The 23,895-nt window shown below is 35.5% G+C and overlaps 1 long non-coding RNA gene across 1 annotated transcript; it reads right to left on the bottom strand.

Moving 5' to 3' along the window:
* Positions 1-12,194: 12,194 nt before the first annotated feature.
* LOC115433819 (uncharacterized) lies at positions 12,195-22,285 on the bottom strand. The gene is made up of 3 exons (XR_003937430.1): positions 22,096-22,285; positions 20,247-20,254; positions 12,195-12,229 (listed from the first exon to the last, which is right to left on the bottom strand). It is a non-coding gene; the product is annotated as an uncharacterized LOC115433819 (long non-coding RNA).
* Positions 22,286-23,895: the final 1,610 nt, after the last annotated feature.

The raw sequence follows: 23,895 nt of genomic DNA, 5'->3' as shown, positions 1-23,895 counted from the left end.
TATGCGTTCAGTTGAACATCTAAAAAAAAAAAAAAAAAAAAAAAAAAAAAAAAGAGAGAGGGACAAAGAGAGGCCGAGCTTTATTCCAATTGGCTATGAGAAACAAAAGCCCACTCAACCTTGTTGATAGAAATTGCACTTGAGAGCAGAGCTGGCGAGCGCTACAGTAAATACTGATTAATTTGAATTCCTAATGAATAGGCGCCAAGTCTGAGGGAAGGAAAGTATTGAAGGAATGTGGCGTGTGTTCTTCACAGAGGTAAAAAAAAACAAAAAACAAAAACAAATGGATGAATAAAGAAGGGTGAAGAGGAGAATAATTAATTAGTTTGCTGGAGTGAAGTGTGCATTCAAATTGAATGGCACGCTGATAAAGCTTGCACACATAAACGCTCAAGAAGGACAAGGTATGCAACAAAAGTTAAGCAGAAATCAAAGTCCAAGGTCCACCAGGTCCGTTTAAAAATGCCCTGTCAGTGTCATCAGAAAATCCTGTCTCCAAATACTTTCTGAAAGAGCTGTTTATTTAGTAACACCTTCATAAATCATAGAATTATTCAATAAAAGGACCAGTACAGCAGTGTAGTTCACTTTAACCCATGAAGACCCAAACAGCCACTGGCGACCAAAACCATCTACCGATCTAAACCGTTTAATACATGTTGATCCACTAATTATATTAATACATGTAAATAATTAGTGAAAAATACAATTTGTCGTCTTTTCATGGTCATCAGATATGACCCATTTGGACGTTCAGAGGCTCCGTAGTGAAGAGGGGGGCAGCCATGGCTCAGTTGGTAGAGCGGGTCGTCCAATAACCGAAGGGTTGGCGGTTTGAATCCCACTCTGTCCATGTACTGTTGTGTCCTTGGGCAAGACACTTCACCCTCCTTGCCTCCAGTGCTGCTACTCACACTGGTGTATGAATGTGTGTGAATGTTTGGTGGTGGTCGGAGGGGCCATAGGCGCAGATTGGCAGCCACGCTTCCGTCAGTCTGCCCCAGGGCAACTGTGGATACAAATGTAGATTACCACCACCAGAGGGAGAATGTGAGAGCGAATGAATAATGGATCCTCCGTATGCGCTTTGAGTATGCGTTCATAGAAAAGCGCTATATAAATCTAATCCATCATTATTATTATTAAGATGGAAACACCATCATCTTCTACAACATTGATTCATCCGTAAAACCCATGGAGTTGGATCAATGACAGTGAATGGAAACACTGTAGAAGTTAATTTTCTTCACGATATAATAACCCTCAATTTTAATTTGAGTTTAAATGGACATCGATCAGTAAATTAAATGTCGAAAAATACCTGATTTTCATGCAACAAAAGTTAAGCAGAAATCAAAGTCCAAGGTCCACCAGGTCTGTTTAAAAATGCCCTGTCAGTGTCATCAGAAAATCCTTTCTCCAAATACTTTCTGAAAGAGCTGTTTATTTAGTAACACCTTTAGAAGTCACAGAATTATTCAATAAAAGGACCAGTACAGCAGTGTAGTTCACTTTAACCCATGAAGACCCAAACAGCCACTGGCGACCAAAACCATCTACCGATCTAAACTGTTTAATACCTGTTGATCCACTAATCCTATCAATACATGTAAATAATTGGTGAAAAATACAGTTTGTCGTCTTTTCATGGTCGTCAGATATGACCCATTTGGACGTTCAGAGGCTCTGTAGCGAACATGGAAACACCGTCATCTTCTACAACATTGATTTATCCGTAAAACCCATGGAGTTGGATCAGTGACAGTGGATGGAAACACTGGGTTTATGATCAGTTAATGATAGATTTTACTGAAAAATTCCCTTTTTCCTCCAGTTTCTGTTTATGATATAATAACCCTCAACTTTAACCCTTTCATGCATGACGTCCACATTTGTGGACACATAGTTGAAGCTCACTTTCCAAAGGGTTCTAAAGGTAATATTCTCCAAACCACATGGGGGCAGTCTCTATAGACCCTAAGCAATACAATGAAAAAAAAGTATCATCTTAGTTTTAGAATGTGGATGCACTGTGATCTCATAGTTAACTTCCTAAAACCCAGCTATGGGTTTACTGTCTGTTTGTGGACAAGAGCTTCACAGCTTTAAAAACAAACAAACAAACAAACAAACAAAAAACTGTCCACCACAAAGGACATTCCATTAAAAAAAAAAAAAAAAGAATTAAAAAAGCATTTGAAAAAACTGTTGCATCATAATCTTTCCAATTATTCAATTTTGGAAAAAAGCCAAAACGTGTATATTTGTATATTCCTGGGTATCAGGAGGTTAAAAATCTTCTTAATAAAACCACATAAAAAAAATAATAAATCAGAATGCATTTCAACTTTAGCCTAATTTTGAGTAACAAAATAAAAAAAAAAAAAAAAAAAAAAAATCTAGATACTTTTTTTCATAATTCATGCATGAAAGGGTTAATTTGAGCTTTTATGGACATTGATCAGTCAATTAAATATAGAAAAATACCTGATTTTCACTTAAGAATGCAAAATACTGACCGTATTATAAGAACAAATGGTCATAAATCACTGAAGAAAAGGTAAAAATTGAGAAAAAAATAATTTGGGATCTGCCACTAAAGTACCACTGGGTCTTTATGGGTTAAGAGTCCAACATGAAAAGCCTTTTTATTGTACTGTTTTGTATTTTAATGTATTATATTTTACACTGCCCAACTAAAAAACCACCTTTAGCTTTGGTTATACCATGTATTAGCCGTGGTGTCATCTCAGTAACCTCATATTGTGTCACAATATTCATTTCCGTCCATAGTTGCCATGTTCCTATTTCCAGAAGGTCTTGTGTTTATGATTGGAGAGTTGGACCGCTGTGTAACGTCTTCTCCTGCACATCCCAGATATTCTGAGGTCTGGACTCTGTGGTGTCCAATCCATGTGTGAAAATGATGTTTCGTGCTCCCTCAACTACTCTTTCACAATCGTATCCTAATGAATCCTGGTGTTGCCACCTTGGAATATAAAGGAATAGTCCACTGGTGTTCAGACCTGGTCATTCAGTATATTCAGGTTCAGCTGACCTCATTTTTTGGACACATAACATTATGAATCCAGACCTGACCGACTGAATCAACTCCAGATCATAACACTATAGACACTAGGCATGATGGGTAATGACTTCATCCGCTTCTCATCATCATTCTGGAACAGGGTCAATGTGGACTCATCAGACCACATGACCCTTTTCTATTCTTTACATTCTGGAGCAAAAAACACCTTTCTGCTATAGTTTATCCTTTATCTCACTTATTTATTCTAATTCTATTTGGGGTTTTTTTTTTTTTTTTTTTTTAATGCACGACATTTAACAAGGTGAGAGAAAAACAGTACCTCAATTCTCTGTATGTTCTGTGCATCTGGGGAATAGACGATAAAAACCCTTTGAATCTTAGCCTCACTAATGAGTGGTATTCTTTAGGCTTCACAGCTGTTTAGTCCCAATCCTTTGAGTTCTCCTCATATTATACTTGATTGATTCAATATGTTTTTCAGGATGACTACCACTTTCCCTCTTGCTTTTAACAATGCATTCTAGTAGTTTCAGCCATCTCATTGGTTGTTTGATGGAGGATGATAATGTAACCCTTCTGAAACAGAGTTACATGTTTTCCACAACCACAGGATATGTCTTCTGACATGGTTGTTGAAGAAATGAGAAGCTACTCACTGCATCAGTTAGGGTAAAACAACTTGTTTACAGCTGAAACAAATCAATCACTGCAGTAATTATACAATCAAAGATTCACTTAGCGTCTCCATAACTACTTGGTTGGGTTTAGGAAAAGGTCATGGTTAGAGTTAATGTACATCCCTTTCATGTGGTCCAAAGCTTTCCTGCTATAAGGCTTTATACCCAGAATGCATCTGTTATATAAAATACTATCATACTTGTGTACAAATAGAATCTGGTACATATATGTGTATATATATATATATATATATATATATATATATATATATATATATATATATATATATATATATATATATATACACGTGTGTGTGTGTACAGGGTGCAATTTGTAAAAACACAAAGGAGGGATGGGGTTTTTGTGGTCGGGGGATGGGGCATAACTAACGTAACTAACGCTGGTGTGAAACGAAACTGAAACTTTACATACTTTCAATGTCCAACTCCTGGGTTCTATTCCTCTATTATATAGCAGATCACAAATGCTGGGCCCCAGGAATTTCTCTCATTTGCCCCCCCTTTAGGGTGCTCCAGTGCATGGGGACATTTGCAAATTCTGAGACTGCCGACAGTTCAGTTCAGGTGAATGTTAGTGCCAGTAATGTAGGATATAGATGTAAGAAAACTGTCACAACTTGCCTTTTAGTTCCACTGGTTGATTGTCCCCCCGAGGATGAAATTTATTGAGCAGAAGTAGGGATTTAAAAACCAGAGGGGGTGCTGATCCCCCCATCTACCCCAACAAATTGTACCCTGTGTATATCTATCTATCTATCTATCTATCTATCTATCTCTCTCTCTCTCTCTCTCTCTCTCTCTCTCTCTCTCTCTCTCTATATATATATATATATATATATACATATATATATATATATATATATATATATATATATAGTCTTCAACTTTCTCACCATAGCTGTTCAATATCTTATATTTAGTGCAGTAGAGAGAACAGAGAACAATATACTATATAAAAGACATGACAATGGCTACTGCCGCAGTACTGTGGTAGGAAATATGGGTTTGTCTATTGCCACAGAGCCAATCAAATGATCCGAATTCTATACTCTGAACACTGTCCCTGTGGTTGATTTATATTCGTCAGAAACCTGGGCAAATTCCTCATATGAGGCAAAACAGTCACCATGTTTCATGTTGTTTGCCTGCATGCTGAAACTGAAAGTGTGAGTAGGTCTGGAGCACCAATGGCGGGGGGGACATGACAAATTCATGTGGCCCAGTCTTTGTGGGGGCCCATAGAGCAGTGGATATAGAAGTTGTGAAAATTTGGTGTGAGATCCACTATATAAGAGAGGTTTAGAAGTCAGGAGTTGAACATTTTCATTTTCATGGTTCCATAAGTGATGTTGTTTATGCCCCCCCATCCCCCGATCCAACAGATTGAGAAGATAGTCAATTTCTGTCGAGTCCACAATGATTATGCTTACAGGGGGCCCATAAGAGTAGGTGCTCAAACCAGCTTTCGGTAACTGGTACCCTAGCCTTTTCCTGTAACCAGATAGGCCCAGAGCATGTGTGATGCTTATTGCCACAGTACTGTGGCATCAGGGTGCAGGGTACCAGTCTACATATGATATAACAAGGGCTCTGATTGGCTCTGTGGTAATAGACAAATGAGAAACTCCTCCCACAGTACTGGCAATAGCCTCTTCGAAAAGAAATACCACGACGGTCAAAACTGTAATTAGATACATACTTGAGTAAATGTACTTAACTGTGTTCCACTAGTGTGTGGGAAAGAGGAGTAAAATATGCAGAGAAAGGTGTAAAAAAAAAAAGAGAGAATTGCGAGTTATTGTCTTGCCATTTACTTTATAGTGTTATTTAGAGACATACTGTACTGACAAGCGTCTTTGCTACGTCTTTATCATTTGACATAATGTCACGGAAAACCTATTTTGTCTTAATGCGCCGCACTTCATCATCTTCACACCAAGGTTTGTGTTTTGTCTCATTCTTGGAGGCACGTACGCGTTTGTGTCTTTTTGTGTCGAAGAAAGCCTTGACATGACATCTTCTTGCATGTGAACGGCCGAGACAAAGGCAAAACATGATGTGTCTGCTCTCCCTGTCTCCCAGGAGGAAGGAAGGAGGGGAAAAAAAAAAAAAAAAAACAGGGAGAAAGAAGAGGGATAAGGGAGAAACGTTATGCAAATGGCTTTTATAAGTCGAGTCGGGCATGTTGTCGTGACACTGTCTATATTTAAAACAGGTCACCTTAACCCCACCCCCTCCGTCTCAATGACAGACACCTAGTGAGGCTGCGCTGACATCTGGATGTTGCACAATTGCACGTGCACGGACACCGACGCCAAATCAAAGGCGTCGCTGTGATCTCATTTGCATATTCACACACACACACACACACATAACCGCACGCAAAAACGCACACGCGCAGCATGACAACAGCCATGATATATGTATATATGTAAAACTGGTCAGCCCATTCTCTGCAGGCCAGGACCCAATCATTCCAGCGCGCTGAGCAGAGAGACAAGCAGTCAGCCACTCAGAGGTGACAGAAGAGAATACCTGACCCCAGTGCATTCACCCGTCCCTCCAGCCCCCCCCCCCCCCGTCTTCATCTGCTGGTCCCCTCGCATTCCCTCACTCCTCCATATTCAACAACAGCGGCGTGCATGCATGCATACGAGCCCCGATTTTATGGGGCCATCGAGTGGCCGTGAAAAATGGCTACCTACCCAACCGCCTATTTACCCCCCCCCCCAACTCCAACTCCAACCCCTCCCTCTCTTCCAGGCCCTCAGGCTGTCCATTTTTAATGGAGATGACCACCGCTCCCTCCATCCCTCCTGCCTTCACTCCGTCACCCTCAAACCTCTATTTCAATAATTTCTTCACTTCATTTGCTTCTTTCTTGCTGTCTTTCTCTCACCCTCTGTTGCCTTGACCTAGATACCGACGAACAAGAGTGACACTTCTCCCCTGGCCAAAGCGGGACCCCTTCTATCTCGCAATCATCATTCCCCCACCATATTGGCATCTTTCTCTTCTCCCTCTATTTTCTCCCCCCTTCGCCCTCTCTTTCTCTACTGTCCATAAAATATGCTTCGGCGTTATCTCTCCCCCCACGCAGGAGAATAATGAAAGGCAGTGGCATGACAGATTGGACATAGATGAGATTGCCGCTGTGACTATATGCACGGCTCGCCTCGGCCCTGGCTTTGCATCTGAAATGGAAAAAGGGTGGAGGGCTTGTGTGTCTATGTGTGTGTGGGTGGGTGTGGGAGGTAAGAGAGATGGGGAGGGGGAGGGGGTGGAGGAGGATGGGGCAAGGGATGGTGGGTGCAAGGGGTGACAGCAGGCTTGAGGGGCAGTGTTGGTGGAGGATGGTGTGGCGGCTGGTTGAGGGGAAAAAAGAAGAAGGGGTGGGGGTGGGGGGTTGTGTGGCTGATGGGTTTGACGTTAAAGGGAGGGGCAGAATCCAAAAGGTTGGTGTTTGAATGGATCAGCTGGAGGTGCATCATGCTCTCCTGTGATTGGTTCATTACAGCGTTTACAGAAATGACTCTTAAAATGATTCTTATTTTCTTCAAGACTGTGTTACACTTTCTAATGCGCAGGTGTCAAACATGCGGCCCGGGGGCCAAAATCGGCCCACCAAAGCGTCCAATCTGGCCCGCAAGATGAATTTACAAAGTCCAAATTGAAAATGCAAAAATTATCCTGAAGATATTAACAGTCAAGGGCATCAAACTCGAAAATAACAGCATAATTACCTAAAAATAATGACTCCAAATTTTCTTCTTGGTTTAATGTGAAAAAAAAATAAAAATAAAAAAATTACATCATGCCTGTAAATAACAACACCAATTTTTCTCTTTGATTTATTACAAAGAACATTAAATTCTGATATCCTTTAACAAGAAGATGTCAATAACCTGAACAAATATGAACAACCTGGAATGTCTAAAGAAAAATACGTGCAATTTTAACATTATTCAACCTGTTTTGTGTCTTGGTAGATCTGATCTGTAATGCACATGTAGAAATCATAAGTTGAGGAATAATATTGATAAAAATGTACTTATTTTTCTTCCAAAATTTCAGTTTTTTCAGGGTTTTCACATCTTTTTTTGTTTTGGATAGAAATAGTTTCATCATTTAATGTTATTTTTTGCACTAAAAAGTTTGGAGTTGTCATTATTTATAGGTTATTATGCTAGTATTTTACTAGTCCGGCCCACTGCAGATCAAATGTGGCCCCTGAAAGAAAATGAGTTTGACACCCCTGCTCTGATGTGTCATTTGGGTATGTGTGGTAGTAGATATATGCTGGTGGAATTGTTGTCTTTGCTGTTTTGGATGTGTATATGGTGTGGAATTACTGTTTTGGGATTATGTTATGTCATATGTTTTGTGACTGATGTGCTGTATTCTTACAGTTTGTGATGATTTTCCTGTGAAGGATCAATAATTATATATCATATCATCATATTTAATTTAATATTTTATTTAACAATCATCTCTCAACACCATACAGACTCAAACTTCACATAAACGTTCAACTACGAGCTACATTTCCTTATTGAACTTTTAAAAATGGCACTAAATCCGATGTTACCAGAGACGTGACAAATCATTGTCAATGTATGGATGCAAGCAAAACTACAGCCTAGTTTTAACTCCAACAGTAAAAATCCAACGGTAATACTGATCATAAACTTTTTTTTTTTTTTTTTTTGCAGTAATCGAAAATCCAGCAGATATTAACAATATTTAATTTTGCAGGATGCCACCGTCCAAATGTGGTAGTTGTCACCCTTACTTTATGGAGTGCAATGTGAAGCTGCACGACAAATAAATACACAAATAACAGAAAAACATACACATTTCTTCTCCAGTTTGTATAATATCCTCCTGAGACGCAGAAAAGGGAAAATTTTAGCTTTTTTTTTTTTTTTTTTTACATCAGTCATCTGTATAATGCAACGGGTTTTTTTTCAGATACATTTTTTTAAATTATTTTTTTATTTATTTTTTAATGGAATGTCCTTTGCAATGGACAGCATTTTTTTTTTAGTAAAACTGTCAAACTTTTGTCCCCTACAAAGGACAAAAATGCATTTCCGGGTCTCAGGAGGATATCTATTACCATAGTGATGCTCGCTTTGGCCAACCAACTCGCAAAACCTCTAAAAGGTTTAAACTGCTGAAAGATAAGCAGCAAATTCACAAACTACAGTATAAATAAAATATACAAAAAAACTAAAGCATGAAATTTTGATATTTTTACATTTCAGAGAGTAAGAATGAGTAGCATCTATAGGTTAAATTACAAATGGCAGTTAAATGAATATAAAAGGTGGAAGGTCATTATTAGAGCTAGTGTTTGTTTTGTTCATCATAGATTTTTTTTTTTTTAATTCTTATTTTTTGGTGAGAATACACGGATAAAACCATGCTTAGAGGTGTTATGTATGTCCCATAAATCTCCTTGAATCATACAGACTCAACCATTCATAATCATCAACTATTAAATATGATATTATAATATTCAACCAAGTATTTCAGTGTTATTTCTGTTCCAAAAGTAATCTGTAACAGAATATTACAAAATATAAGTATGTTATGTGTTGTCTGAATTGTAAACTATGCTGTCAAAAAAAAGAAAAAAAAAAAAAAAAAAATCTATCCCTCCTGTTGATCTATTCTACCTATAATCATCAGCAAAATCCAAACCTGACCCTCAGACTGAATCTGAAAATACACCCACTCCAAAATGCAGGTGTGTGTGTATGTGTGTGTATGTGTGTGTGTGTGAGACCACTCCAAACCGACTGGCAGCTGTATGAAGGTTCAGACTGGGCAGATTACAGCCGGCGAGCTGGGGCGTGAGGGCTGAACGCGCTGCCAAGATGGCTGCTGCGGCGCGGCGGCGCGGTGCCAGCAGGCAACATGTAGGCACCTGTTACAGCTACAGCCGGACATTATGTTTAGCCACAGTGCCAGCAACTGCTGCTACAGCGGGGGGTTAACAGGGGCACAGAGACAGGGCTGTTCTGCTCAGATGGAAGTAGCCACATGTTCCTCTGAACACTCCGCTGCTGCTGCTGCTGCAACAACACACCTGAATCAGAAACAGACGTTTAAAACACGTGTGCAGTTTTATGCTTTACACAGAAATTATTCTATTTCAGTGTTAAAAGCTTGAGCTCTGTTTGTTTGGATAATTACTGTTAAAATATATTGGTGTTACAGTCAGGACGCTGAAAATAATGTGGCATCAAAAAAACCATGTCTCTACCTGAGACTGGTAAATGTTTTTTTGTTTGTTTGTTTTTTTGTTATTGCCTATTGTCACAAATATGCAACATACCTCAAACTCTAAAAAAAATCATGGGAAGGAATGCTTCCTTGACCCAAAAAATAGTTTTTTCGAGGTGGTCTTTGGAAAAGGGATTCATAAAGCCTTCATCAGGAAGTCCAAGAAAAAAAAAACAACAACACACATTTAAATTACATTTGAAATATGTGCGGAGTTTCACACACACCTAAATCAGAAAACCGACGTTTAAAACATGTGCAGTTTTATGCTTTACACAGAAATTAATTAATTTCAGTTAATTTCAGTTCAATTAATTTCAGTGTTAAAAGCTTGAGCTCTGTTTGTTTGGATAATTACTGTTAAAATATATTGGTGTTACAGTCAGGACACTGAAAATAATGTGGCACCAGTAAAACCAGGTCTGTGCCTGAGACCGGAATTTTTTATTTTTATTCTTTTTGACCGTTATTGCCTGTTGGCACAAATATGCAACATACTGCAAACTCTACAAAAATCATGGGAAAGAATGCTTCTACACTGGAAAAAATCTAAATCTTACCAAGTGTATTTTTCTCATTTCTTGTCAAAATATCTCATCACACTTAAAATAAGACATAATCACCTAAAGAGAAACTTTTCAGTGAGATATAAGAACTTATTTTTACACAATAGATCTTGAAAATCTTATTTTTAAGATGCTGTAACAAGATAATTTTCACTTGTTCCATTGGCAGATTTTTTGCTTGAATTAAGCAAAAAAAAAAATATATAAAAAAAATCTTGAATTAAGTAAAAAAAAAAAAAAAAAAAATCTTGAATTAAGCAAACAAAACTTGAATTAAGCAAAAAAATCTTGAACTAAACAAAAAAAAAATCTTGAATTAAGAAAAAATAAATAAATAAATAAATAAATAAAAAATCTGCCAATGGAACAAGTTAAAATAATCTTGGGAAGATCTTGTTTGTTTTGCTTCATGATCCAAGCTGAAAATCAGTTAAACTGTATCATATGATGTGTTAGTTCACTTAAAATATTCATCCAAATAAAGGTGAAAGGTTGTGTTTTATGGTGAAATGCATATTTCTGTTATGCAGCCATGACAAGTTTTATCAGATACACTGTTATTCCAGCTTTCAAATGCATTTATCAGCACCAGACTCCTTATATTTGATCAATATTAATGACATTTTTCAATAGTCTTCACTTTCTATTTGTAACCACATCAACATAAGACTGCACAAATTTCACCGAAACTCAATTCTGACTGCAAACGCATTGATACACACATGAAATTCAGTGACATTTGAGATAATTACAACTGTTGTAACCGAGAAATGAAAATTAATAATTCATGCTTTAAGATTTTACATGAATCGTACTCCATTAGTTTAAAGTCATTGATGTGTTTTCATTTGCAGCAGGAGTAACTAAACGCAAATGTAAATCATAAAATTTGGGAAAAAACATTAATTGTAGGGACTTTTACACATAATTTTTTTTTTATTATTATGGTGTCAGGTTGAGTTCAAATAGTTACTGAATTTATCAACTGTAAAAAACTTTAACCCTTTCATGCATGAATTATCAGAACCTTAGTCAATAGTTTTTTCTTGAGTGTTTTTATTCCTCTTTAGGCATGAAAAAAACAATGCAATTGATTTTTTTTTTTTTTTTAATGAACCCATTTAATTTTCATTTAATTTTTGAAGCAAAGAAACATGTATTTAAAACTCCTCATCAGAAAGTGATATACTGTGAGAAAACTATGACATAAAAACATTTTTAATGCCGCTAATTGCTAAATTGCTAATGTTTTCTCACATTTTATCATACTCTAATATTAGTTATTACTCATTTCATGGAGATGATATCCTCCTGAGACCCAGGAATTTGACAGTTTTAGCTGTTTTACATTTTTAAAAAAAAATGTCTTGATTGGAAACTGCATAATGCAACATTTTTTTTCAGATACATTTTTTAAATTATTTTTATTTATTGATTGATTTTTTTAATGGAATGTCCTTTGCAATGCATAGTATTTTTAAAGTAAAACTGTCAAAGTTGTGTCCCCTATAGAGGAAAAAATGCATTGCTGGGTTTCAGGAGGATATGCAAAAAAAAAAAACAAAAAAAAAACACTTTTTGTTCCAGAAAACTGTTAATTAGAGTCTAATAACAATTGGCAACTGATTTACACTAAAACATGTTACTGCAGATCAGGTTTATCAAGAACAGCAAAGTTACAATAATTGTATGAACTGCAGTGTTTGGGATGATGCATGAGCGTCCACTGTGTTGGCTGATATGGAACTAAAATAACAAAACATGAATAAACAATAGAACAGCTGGAGAATAACTGTCCACTGTAGCGGCCACTGTGCATGAAAGGGTTAATTTCAAGCACAAACCACGCAAAGATGCCAAACATTGACCAGTTTTGGTTTTCATTTCTTTGCTGTATTTCTTTGGATTTTTAAGTCGTTAGCTGTTAGTTTGGTGGAGAAAAAAAAAAAAAAAAAAAAAAACGCAACGTAATTGACATTTTGCAGACATTTAAAGGCTAAACTATAAACCAGTCAAACAGAAATATCACATTAACGCACAATGAGAGGGCTTTAAACTTTAGATTCCTCTACGGCAGCTAATGCGGCCATCAGAAAAGGTTTTTGTCCCCGAGTTCCTTCTTAAAACGCTAAAAATAAACATGTACGGGTACAGAGGGATTAAACCAGTGGTTCCCAACCTTTTTTGGCTCCTGACTCCATTTTAACATCACAGATTTCTGGCGACCCCAGACATTCAAAACGGAGACTTTTTTTTGGCTAAAGTTAATTTGTTTTTGATCGTGTAATAGTTTGCTATACTATGTTGCAAATAAATGTTAATTTAAGATAACATTTAGACTATATAATATAAAGTTTTATTAGTAAGTTTTAAGTTTTTAACTTTTTTAATTTATTTATTTTTTGATCAATTATTAGAAATTTCAGGTGACCCCATGTAGGGTCCAGACCCCAAGGTTGAAAAACACTGCATTAACTGCTCCCACTCCCCTTTTTAAGTTGTTTGGTACAATCTGTTCTTTCTCAAACTGATAAAATCTTGTGCCACAAACATCTTAAACCAGTGTACACTTGTGAATGAAGGCCTTAAACCAGTGGTTCCCAACCTTTTTTGTCTCGTGACCCCATTTTAACATCACAAATTTCTGGCGACCCCAGACATTCAAAACGGAGACTTTTTTTTTGCTAAAATTAATTTGTTTTTGATCGTGTAATAGTTTGCTATACTATGTTACAAATAAACATTAATTTTAGACAACATTTAGACTAGATAATATACATTTTTATTAGTAAGTTTAATTTTTTTTTTTTTTTTATCAATTATTAGAAATTTCAGGCGACTCCACATGGGGTCCGGACTCCAGGGTTGAAAAACACTGCATTAACTGCTCCCACTCCCCTTTTTAAGTTGTTTGGTACAATCTGTTCTTTCTCAAACTGATAAAATCTTGTGCCACAAACATCTTAAACCAGTGTACACTTCTGAATGAAGGGCTTAAACCAGTGGTTCCCAACCTTTTTTGGCTCGTGACCCCATTTTAACATCACAAATTTCTGGCGACCCCAGACATTCAAAACGGAGACTTTTTTTTTGTAACCACCGTTCACAATGGTAATTATCAGTGCAGAAACACCTAGCGCATAGTGACTGAATCCTGTAATGCATAAAAACGATCAAATGCCTCGTAAATTCGTCACTGTTTCTGTAGTTTCCCACCTTTTTTGCAAACATTTAAGCATATTAAAAGCGTAGAGGAGTCAAAGAGCATGGGAATCCTAGTACCTAGTGCAGTGGTTCCCAACCTTTTTTGTCTCGTGACCCCATTTTAACATCACTAATTTCTGGCGACCCCAGACATTCAAAACAGAGACATTTTTTTTGCTAAAATTAATTTGTTTTTGATCGTGTAATAGTTTGCTATACTATGTTGCAAATAAACATTAATTTTAGACAACATTTAGACTAGATAATATAAATTTTTATTAGTAAGTTTAATTTTTTTTTTTTTTTTTTTTTTAATCAATTATTAGAAATTTCAGACAACCCCACATGGGGTCCGGACGCCAGGGTTGAAAAACAGTGCATTAACTGCTCCCACTCCCCTTTTTAAGTTGTTTGGTATAGTCTGTTCTTTCTCAAACTGAAAAAATCTTGTGCCACAAACATCTTAAACCAGTGTACACTTCTGAATGAAGGGCTTAAACCAGTGGTTCCCAACCTTTTTTGTCTCGTGACCCCATTTTAACATCACAAATTTCTGGCGACCCCAGACATTCAAAACGGAGACTTTTTTTTTGCTAAAATTAATTTGTTTTTGATCGTGTAATAGTTTGCTATACTATGTTGCAAATAAACATTAATTTTAGACAACATTTAGACTAGATAATATAAATTTTAGTAGTAAATTATTATTATTATTTTTTTTTAATCAATTATTAGAAATTTCAGACAACCCCACATGGGGTCCGGACGCCAGGGTTGAAAAACACTGCATTAACTGCTCCCACTCCCCTTTTTAAGTTGTTTGGTACAATCTGTTCTTTCTCAAACTGATAAAATCTTGTGCCACAAACATCTTAAACCAGTGTACACTTCTGAATGAACCAGTGGTTCCCAACCTTTTTTGTCTCGTGACCCCATTTTAACATCACAAATTTCTGCTGACCCCAGAGATTCAAAACAGAGAAATTTTATTTGCTAAAATTAATTTGTTTTTGATCATGTAATAGTTTGCTGTACTATGTTGCAAATAAACGTTAATTTTAGGCAACATTTAGGCTGTATATTATACATTTTTATAAGTAAGTTTTCATTTTTTATCAATACTAGAAATTTCAGGCGATCCCACGTGGGGTCCAGACCCCAGGGTTGAAAAACACTGCATTAACTGCTCCCACTCCCCTTTTTAAGTTGTTTGATATAGTTTGTTCTTTCTCAAACTGATAAAATCAGTTTGAGAAATCTTGTGCCACAAACATCTTAAACCAGAGTACACTTCTGAATGAAGGGCTTAAACCAGTGCTTCCAAACCTTTTTTGTCTCGTGACCCTATTTTAACATCACAAATTTCTGGCGACCCCAGACATTCAAAACGGAGACATTTTATTTGCTAAAATTAATTTGTTTTTGATCATGTAATAGTTTGCTATACTATGTTGCAAATAAACGTTAATTTTAGGCAACATTTAGACTATATATTGTAAATTCTTATCAGTAAGTTTTAATTTTTTATCAATGACTAGAAATTTCAGGCGACCCCACGTGGGGTTCTGACCCCAAGGTTGAAAAACACTGGATTAAAGTTCTTGTTTTAAAGATGCTAAATTAGAAAGGAGGCGGGAAGGGGAGAGGGGAAGACAAGGAGGTGTGTTGCGTTTTTTTTTTTTTTTTTGGCACCGAGGCTGGAACCGTGTTGCGGCTAAGCTGAAAACGAAGCTGACATGACCCAGAGTGAAGCAGGTAAACAGGCCCAACCTGCTTTGCCTGGGGTGACCATCTGGCCCTGTCTCATGGCGAAGCAGCCTTCAGGACGCACACACACACACACACACACACACATATAAGCAACTACACACTAACACACACACACATACACGTGTCCCCTCTCTCCGCTCGCCTCTGTTTTTGTTTTCGTCTCTCAAAAGCTGACATGCTTTGGCTGCGAGCGATGGGAGGCATCAGGTAAGGGAACAAGCAAAAAAAAAAAAAAACAGGTATGTGCGAATACACACGGCACATACACACGTGTACCTGCACAGGCGCACAGACGACATATGGTGAACGGGCACAGTGTTGTAGTCCTTAAGTGGTGCTAACTTGACCCGAGGCAAAGAAGACAGAGAGGGAAAACGAAGGAAAGAAAGAGGCAGAGAGGAGGGAGTTGGTTAAAAACTGTAGCAAATTATTGATGCACCGTTACAGATACCTGCTGGCACAACACAACTTGCGGTCTCTGTCTCTCACACACACACACACACATGCACACACTCACACACACATGCACGGTGCACACTCGTGTTACTAACTTTGGTTTATTCCTAAAAAGCTGTCACACTGTCAAGTTTTGATTTAAAACAACCTATCATCTTTACACGTCTCCTCCAAAAAAAAAAAAAAAACAAAAAAAAAAACTCTAATTAAAATTTATTCTGCAGCCATCAGCGACTTGTTCATTATGCAGAAACAAAGGGAGGCTCTTTGAATGAGAGCAGAAGAAAGGCTTCTCTGCTGTTATGTCTTTGGCCTTTGCCAGGGACAGCATGTATTGTGATGTTTCGCAGAAGATAAAATATTCATAAAAAATGAAGGGTGCAAAGTTCCAACGGATGGCAGGATGGGGAGGGGGAAGGGGGAAGGGGGAAGGGGGAAGGGGAGGGGGGAGGGGGAGAGAAAAAGTTAATGAATATGAGTAATCAAATTCACTATCTCCTCCTTTTTTATTGAAAATTCTTTTTTTAAGTTAATTAGAGCCTATTACTATTCTAATTGGCTGAGTCCTACACGTCCAGTTCAGTAGCGTCATTATGAAGCTATTAAAGAAGACCCACCGAGATGGAGGGAACAGAGAAAGCATAATCAACCAATCAATTAGGATCTTTGAAGAAAATGAGCTTTGGTACATTATCACGTTTGATCTTATGTCCTTGGTTCGGCTGTTGCATCTCTTTCTTGTCTTCTTTTTTTTCAGTGGAAACACCAACCAAACATCTATATTGTTTCATAGTGCTATGGCGTCATGATAAAAATAGATCCTTTTTTTTTTTTTTTAATTTTGCTAAAACAATAGTCCAACAGCTCATTGAAGGTACGATTTACTGATAATCCCATGTTTATTCATAAGGTACAATGGAGTATTATTGCCAAAAATGACAGATTCAGCAGAATGAAAAGATATATTGAGAGTAAAATACAAAGAATTTGAGGAAAAAAAGGCAGAATATGAATGTAATGTTATGTGAATTATCTGAAGAGAAAGCATAATCAACCAATCAATTAGGATCTTTGTAGAAAATGAGCTTTGGTACATTATCACGTTTAATCTTATGTCCTTGGTTCAGCTGTTGCATCTCATTCATGTCTACTTTTTTCAGTGGAAACACCAACCAAACATCGATATTGTTTCATAGTGCTGTAGTGTCGTGATAAAAATAGATCCTTTTTTTTTTTTTTTTTTTTAACCCTATCACACATGAATTATGAGAAACTTAACTGAGATTTTTTTTTCCTGACTGCTTTTATTCCTCTTTAGGCATGAAAAAAAAAACATGCGATTGATATTGTTTTTTATTCACCTATTTTTCATGAAGTTGAAAAAATGTCCACTCAGCTGGACACCATGTATTTAATTTTTGATGCAAAGAAGCATGTATTTACTGATACACTCTGTGAAAACTATGAAATAATTATTTGAATGTTGTTAATCTGATGTTTTGTTATATTTTAATACACTATAATACTAATTATTACTCACTTTATGGAGATTAAATGCAAAAAACACCCGAAAAAATTAATGTTAATGGCAGTCTAACAACAATAACAAGCACCTGATTTACACTCAAACATGTTAGTGCAGATCAGGTTTATCAAGAACAGCAAAGTTACAGTAATGGTATGAATTGCAGTGTATGAGATGATGCATAAATGTCCACTGTGTTAGCTGATATGGAACTAAAATAATAAAATCCTTGAAAATACTATAAGAGAACAGCTGTAGAATAGCTGTCCACTGTAGTGACCACTATGCATGAAAGGGTTAAATTCTACTGAGACAATAGTCCAACAGCTCATTGAAGGTACGATTTACTGATAATCCCATGTTTATTCATAAGGTACAATGGAGTATTATGCACAAAAATGACAGATTCAGCAGAATGAAAAGATATATTGAGAGTAAAATACTAAGAATTTGAGGAAAAAAAGGCAGAATATGAATGTAATGTTATGTGAATGATCAGATACAGTGTAGAGAAATTAACCCTTTCATGAAAGAATTATGAGAACCTTAGTTGAGTTTTTTTTCGTGAGTGTTTTTATTCCTCTTTAGGCATGAAAAAAACAATGTGATTGAAATTTTTTTATGAACCTATTTTTCATGGAGTTACAAAAATGTCCACTCAGCTGGACACCAATTTTTGAAGCAAAAAAACATGTAATTAAAACCCATCATCAGAAAGTGATAAACTGTGTGACAACTATGAAATAAAAACATTTTTCATACAGCTAATCTTATATTTTATCACATTTTATCATACTGTAATACTAGTTATTACTGACTTCATGCAGACAATATGCAAAAAAGAAAAAAAAACTTTTTGATTAAGAAAACTGTTGATTTCAGTCTAATAAGAATTAGCAGTTGATTTAACACATTACTGCAGATCAGGTTTATCAACCTGATCTGCAAAGTTAGAGGAATGGTATGAATTACAATGTATTATGTGATGATGCATAAGCGTCCACTGTGTTGGTTGATATGGAACTAAAACAACAAAACCCATGAATATACAAGAGAAGAGCTGGAGAATAACTGTCCACTGTAGAGACCAGTATGCATGAAAGGGTCAACTAAATCAATTAAATAGCAAACTATACGTCTTTATTTTTTTTATATGATCTTTTTATTAGGACACATTTTCAGTACATGCATCCTCTCAGCACAGGTATAAGCATATGTCCAATTTTCAAGTTTTCCCCCAAAAAAACAAAACAAAACAAAAAAGCAGAGAAAAAACAAAACAACAAACAGAAACTTAAACTAAAAAAGGGAGAAGAGTAGTACCCCCACCCCCACCCCCCCCCCCAACCCCCACCCCACTGGTCCACATTCACTTAGGTACAGCAACCTGTATACCTGTTTATCATATTTCAATTACTTTAGACTGTTATGTTTGGTTCTGTGTTAGAAATATTAACAGCTGCAGTAATATTAAACCTTTTTTTTAGTTAGTTATAGTTTAGTAAGTTATTCTCATAATGCTCTGACTATTCTCAAAATATTACAAATTTATTCTCTTAATATTATGACTTTACATTGACTTTATTTTTGGACTGGCTTCATTCTGGTAATAATATATTATTTAAAAATATTACAACATTCCTTGTACATTTTAACTATCACTTTATTCCTTTAATAATAATAATAATAATAATAATAATAATAATAATAATAATAATAATAATAATAATAATAATAACAATAATAATAAATTTTATTTATAAGCACCTTTCAGGACACCCTAGAACACTGTACCACAGAGGATAAAACTGACAATGCATAAAATACAAGGAGTAAAATAGATTTAAAAAAAAAAAAAAGAAAAAAGTAATTACAACACATAGAAATGAAAATGTAAAATGGAGGGTGAAACTTATGGTGGGTAAACTATTCTGAAAAGGTGAGAACAGAATAACTGTGTTCTCTTTGTACATTATTTGTTTTATACTTTATTCTTACAGTAGAACTTTTTTTTTTCCTAAATGTTTTTTAAATGCATTTTAGAACATTAGAACATAAGTGCAGATCCAGACCCCTGTCCACATCCACATTCTCCCTTTGAACATCATTCCTTACATTAGTACCATTACTTCATGGTACCGAACAAAGCAGGTCCACTCTCTGTTCATGCAGAGGTGGACCTTACAGACCCTGTAGACCACATTGGACCTGAAATTGTTGACTCACTGTCCTCACTGGAACTGTTGCTGTCACTGTCTTATAATATATGTGTAAATTACCCCCAAAAATCGCCACTTGCCTGTTAAAGGGTTAAATGCAGTTTATACCCAAATACTGAGAAACAATATATAAAATGTGCAGAATATTTGTATTAGCATGGGCCTGGCACTCATGAAACCTGTATGGATTCTGGATTTGTTGGACTAGTTGGTAGTCTGGATTTGTTTCTTTCAACAACACTTTTGATGATTAGAGTGCAGATTTCATTGAAAACAGAGCTTCTGTGGATTGAGTGGATGAATTCACCTTGTTTTACTCTACTGCGCTGTCCCGTCTTATGCTTTCTACTACATAAATTTGTTTTTGTGGGTGGAAACATCACTTAAAGGAGTGATGGTTTGCTTTGTACTCACTTTTTGAATATAAATATCACTTTGCAGCACCTGGAGGGTTCAAATTCAAACTTTTTTAACTATTATGGTCCCCAAATACACTAATAAAAGTGGGTTTAGCAAAATATGACCCCTTTAGAGTAGGCCTTTTCAGAGATTATTATTGGATTACCTGACGGATCCATTGCAGGGGTTGAGTATCACATGTATCTCCTCTCATTTAAATCCACACCAGCTTCTATCTTCTCACAAAATGAAGCCACGTCTGAGGACACAGAGGATATTATTTGTTAAAGGTGATGAATTATGAGATGTAGGTCACCAAACTATCAGATTAGAGGTAGACCGTGTTCACTTGATATATGCTCTCCATTATAATGATAAAAAACTACAAGGTCAAATTTGGACTGAAGTACAGCAACTTCTGATCCCTCGTCATACACATTCCACACTGATTGAAGCCAAGATAGGGTTTTAACCCTTTCATGCATGAATTATGTGAACCTTAGTCAATATCTTTTTTTCTTGAGTGAATTTATTCCTCTTTAGACATGAAAAAAACAATGCAATTGAAATTTTTTATAAACCTATTTTTTCATGGGGTTACAAAAAAGTCCACTCAGCTGGATACATTTAATTTTTGAAGCAAAGAAACATGTATTTAAAAACACAGTAACATAAAGTGATATACTGTGTGAAAACTATGAAATAAAAACATTTTTAACCCTGCGGTATCCCATCCAGCAAGGCCCTTACTAAGCACCAAGTGTGCCTTTTTCACACACTTGTGGAATAATGTAAAAAAGTTTTCATACAGCTTGTTTTTAATTCTTTTACACTTTTTTTCCTATTTCATCAACTTGAGCTGTAAATAAAAATACCAAATACTCAATAAGTGTCACATTTTTTAACCCTTTTAATGCCGTTTTTGTAATGTAAACAAACCATTTTTTTGATGCAAAAAACACACAAAAAATATTTTTTTTCATTATACTACATAAAAAGTGGATCACATATTATTTGATTTTTGCAGCCTGGCATATGTCAATGATTAACAGCAACATTGGTTAATTTGCATGATTATTTTTGATGCTAGGTCAAATGTTCAAAAAATACTAGCATCTGTCACCAAGTGTGCAAAAATGGCACACCTATAAATCAAACCATTAAATATTATATATTGATTTATTTTCCTGCTCTAAGTTGATTTTATTTTGGTAAATCAAGGTCAGCCCTAATCATACATATCAAATAATCATTAATTTTAGATTTCATCATGATGTCACTACATTTTTTGATGCAAAAAACACAAAATATGATTTTTTTGTTCAAAATACTACATAAAAATTGGATCACATATTATTTAATTTTTGCAGCCTGGCATATGTCAATGATTAACAGCAACATTAACAATGTTAATAAATTAATTTAGACCCTCCCCTCTCAAATGAAGCCTAGATATCAGTAAAAGCAGGACTTATGCCTTAACGCTTACAGATCAAAAACAGTGGTTATAATGGAAGAAACAGTGCGTTTTAGGCACACTTGGGAGACAGATGCTAGTCTTGTAATTTTCTTTTGTTCACAATGTGCAGATTTTAGTTGGTGGCCAGAATTTTAAAGATCATGCAAAAATTAACAACTTTTGAATTCTAACCTTATTTAAATTATGAAAAATAATATGAAGTTTTTTGACACGAAGTGCAAAGTGTACCTAAAAAGTGCACTGGATACCGAAGGGTTAATGCAGCTAATCTGATGTTTTCTCACATTTTAGCATACTCTAATTCTACTTATTACTAACTTCGTGGAGATAATGTGCAAAAAAAAAACAAAAAAAACAACCCTTTTTGTTTACGAATACTGTTACAGTTTGTTACTGTTACTATTACAGTTTAATAGCAATTAGCAATTGATTTACAGTCAAACATGTTGCTGCAGATCAGGTTTATCAAGAACAGCAAAGTTACAGTAATGGGATGAGTTGCAGTGTATGAAATGATGCATGAACGTCCACTTTATTGGCTGATATGCAACTAAAACAACAAAACCCATGAATACACAAAAGAACAGCTGTAGAATAACTGTCCACTGGAGTGACCGCTGTGCATGAAAGGGTTAAGATCCTGCTCAAATGTTCATATTCTTTTAGTTCAGAACTAACATCAGAACATTATTTTTGTGAAATCCCAAACAAAGGAACTACCATCTGCCTCTCAGACAGTAAAAAGTACTTTTAGGATACTTCAAATAACCATTATTTAATAAAACAGAGTTAAATAATAATAAATAAGATATAAACAATAAAGAAAACCAAAAAACAAAAATGAACCTCCGTCATATCTGCATTTGAATAAATACCTAAAAATATCGATACAGTACTTTTTAACCCTTTCATGCACAGTGGTCACACAGTGGACATGTATTCTACAGCTGTTTTCTTGTATATTCATGGGTTTTGTTATTTTAACACGGTGGACACTTGTGCATCATCACAAACACTGCAATCCATACCAGTACTGTAAGTTTGCTGTTCTTGATAAACCTGTATAATATGTTTTAGTGTAAATCAATTGCTAGTTGTTATTAGACTGTAATTAATAGTTTTGTTAAATAAAACATTTTTTGGAAAATATTCTCCATGAAGTGGAGCAATAACTAGCATTAGAGTATGTTAAAATGTGAGAAAACATCAGATTAGCGGCATTAAAAATGTTTTTATTTCATAGTTTTCACACATATCACTTTCTGGTGATGGGTTTTCAAACATGTTTCTTTGCTTCAGAAATTAACCCTTTCATGCATACTGGTCACTACAGTGGACAGCTATTCTACAGCTGTTCTCTTGTATATTCATGGATTTTGTTGTTTTGTTTTTTTTTTGCACATATCTTTATCAAAGTTTTAACACATTACATATCTTTTCTGACACACATTGGTAACATTGTGTAGATCTCCCCTGGGATTATTAGTTATAGTTTTCACACAATTTATCAGTAAATACATGTTTCTTCACTTCAAAAATTAAACGCATGGTGTCTAGCTGAGTAGACATTTTTGCAACTTCATGAAAAATAGGTTCATGAGAATTTTTTTTTATTACTATTATTACTTTTTTTGTTTTTAAATGTATTTTTTAAACTTTTTCTTTCTTTCTTTTTTTTTTTTTTACATTTTTTTTTTCATAAGAAATTTTTCAATCACATTGTTTTTTTCATGATTAAAGAGAAATGAAAACACTCAGGGAAAAAATCTTGATTAAGGTTCTCATAATTCGTGCATGAAAGGGTTAAACACATGGTTTCCAAATGAGTGGACATTTTTGTAACTCCATGAAAAATAGGTTTATTAAAAAATTTCAATTGTGTTGTTTTTTTCACGTCTAAAGAGGAATGAAATCACTCAAGGAAAAAAAAAAAAAGACTAAGATTCTCATAATTCATGCATGAAAGGGTTAATATCGATACAGTATTGTGAAATGAAATATCGCGATATATTGCAGAACCGATGTTTTCTAACACCCCTAGTGGTAATATGGAGCATTAGTTTGTTTAATTACAGAAAGTATCATGTATTGTAGCAGCTGTAGAATAGCTGTCCACTGTAGTGACCACTATGCATGAAAGGGTTAAAAACACAGACGAAGGGGGTTGGGGTGGGGTGGGGGGGGTATCATAATGATTTAAGCAATAAATTTCAGTCTGTTGAAATTACAGCAGGC

Source organism: Sphaeramia orbicularis, chromosome 15, assembly GCF_902148855.1.
Source record: "Sphaeramia orbicularis chromosome 15, fSphaOr1.1, whole genome shotgun sequence".
Taxonomy (NCBI): Eukaryota; Metazoa; Chordata; class Actinopteri; order Kurtiformes; family Apogonidae; genus Sphaeramia; species Sphaeramia orbicularis.
This window is presented reverse-complemented; position numbering and strand designations above follow the sequence as displayed.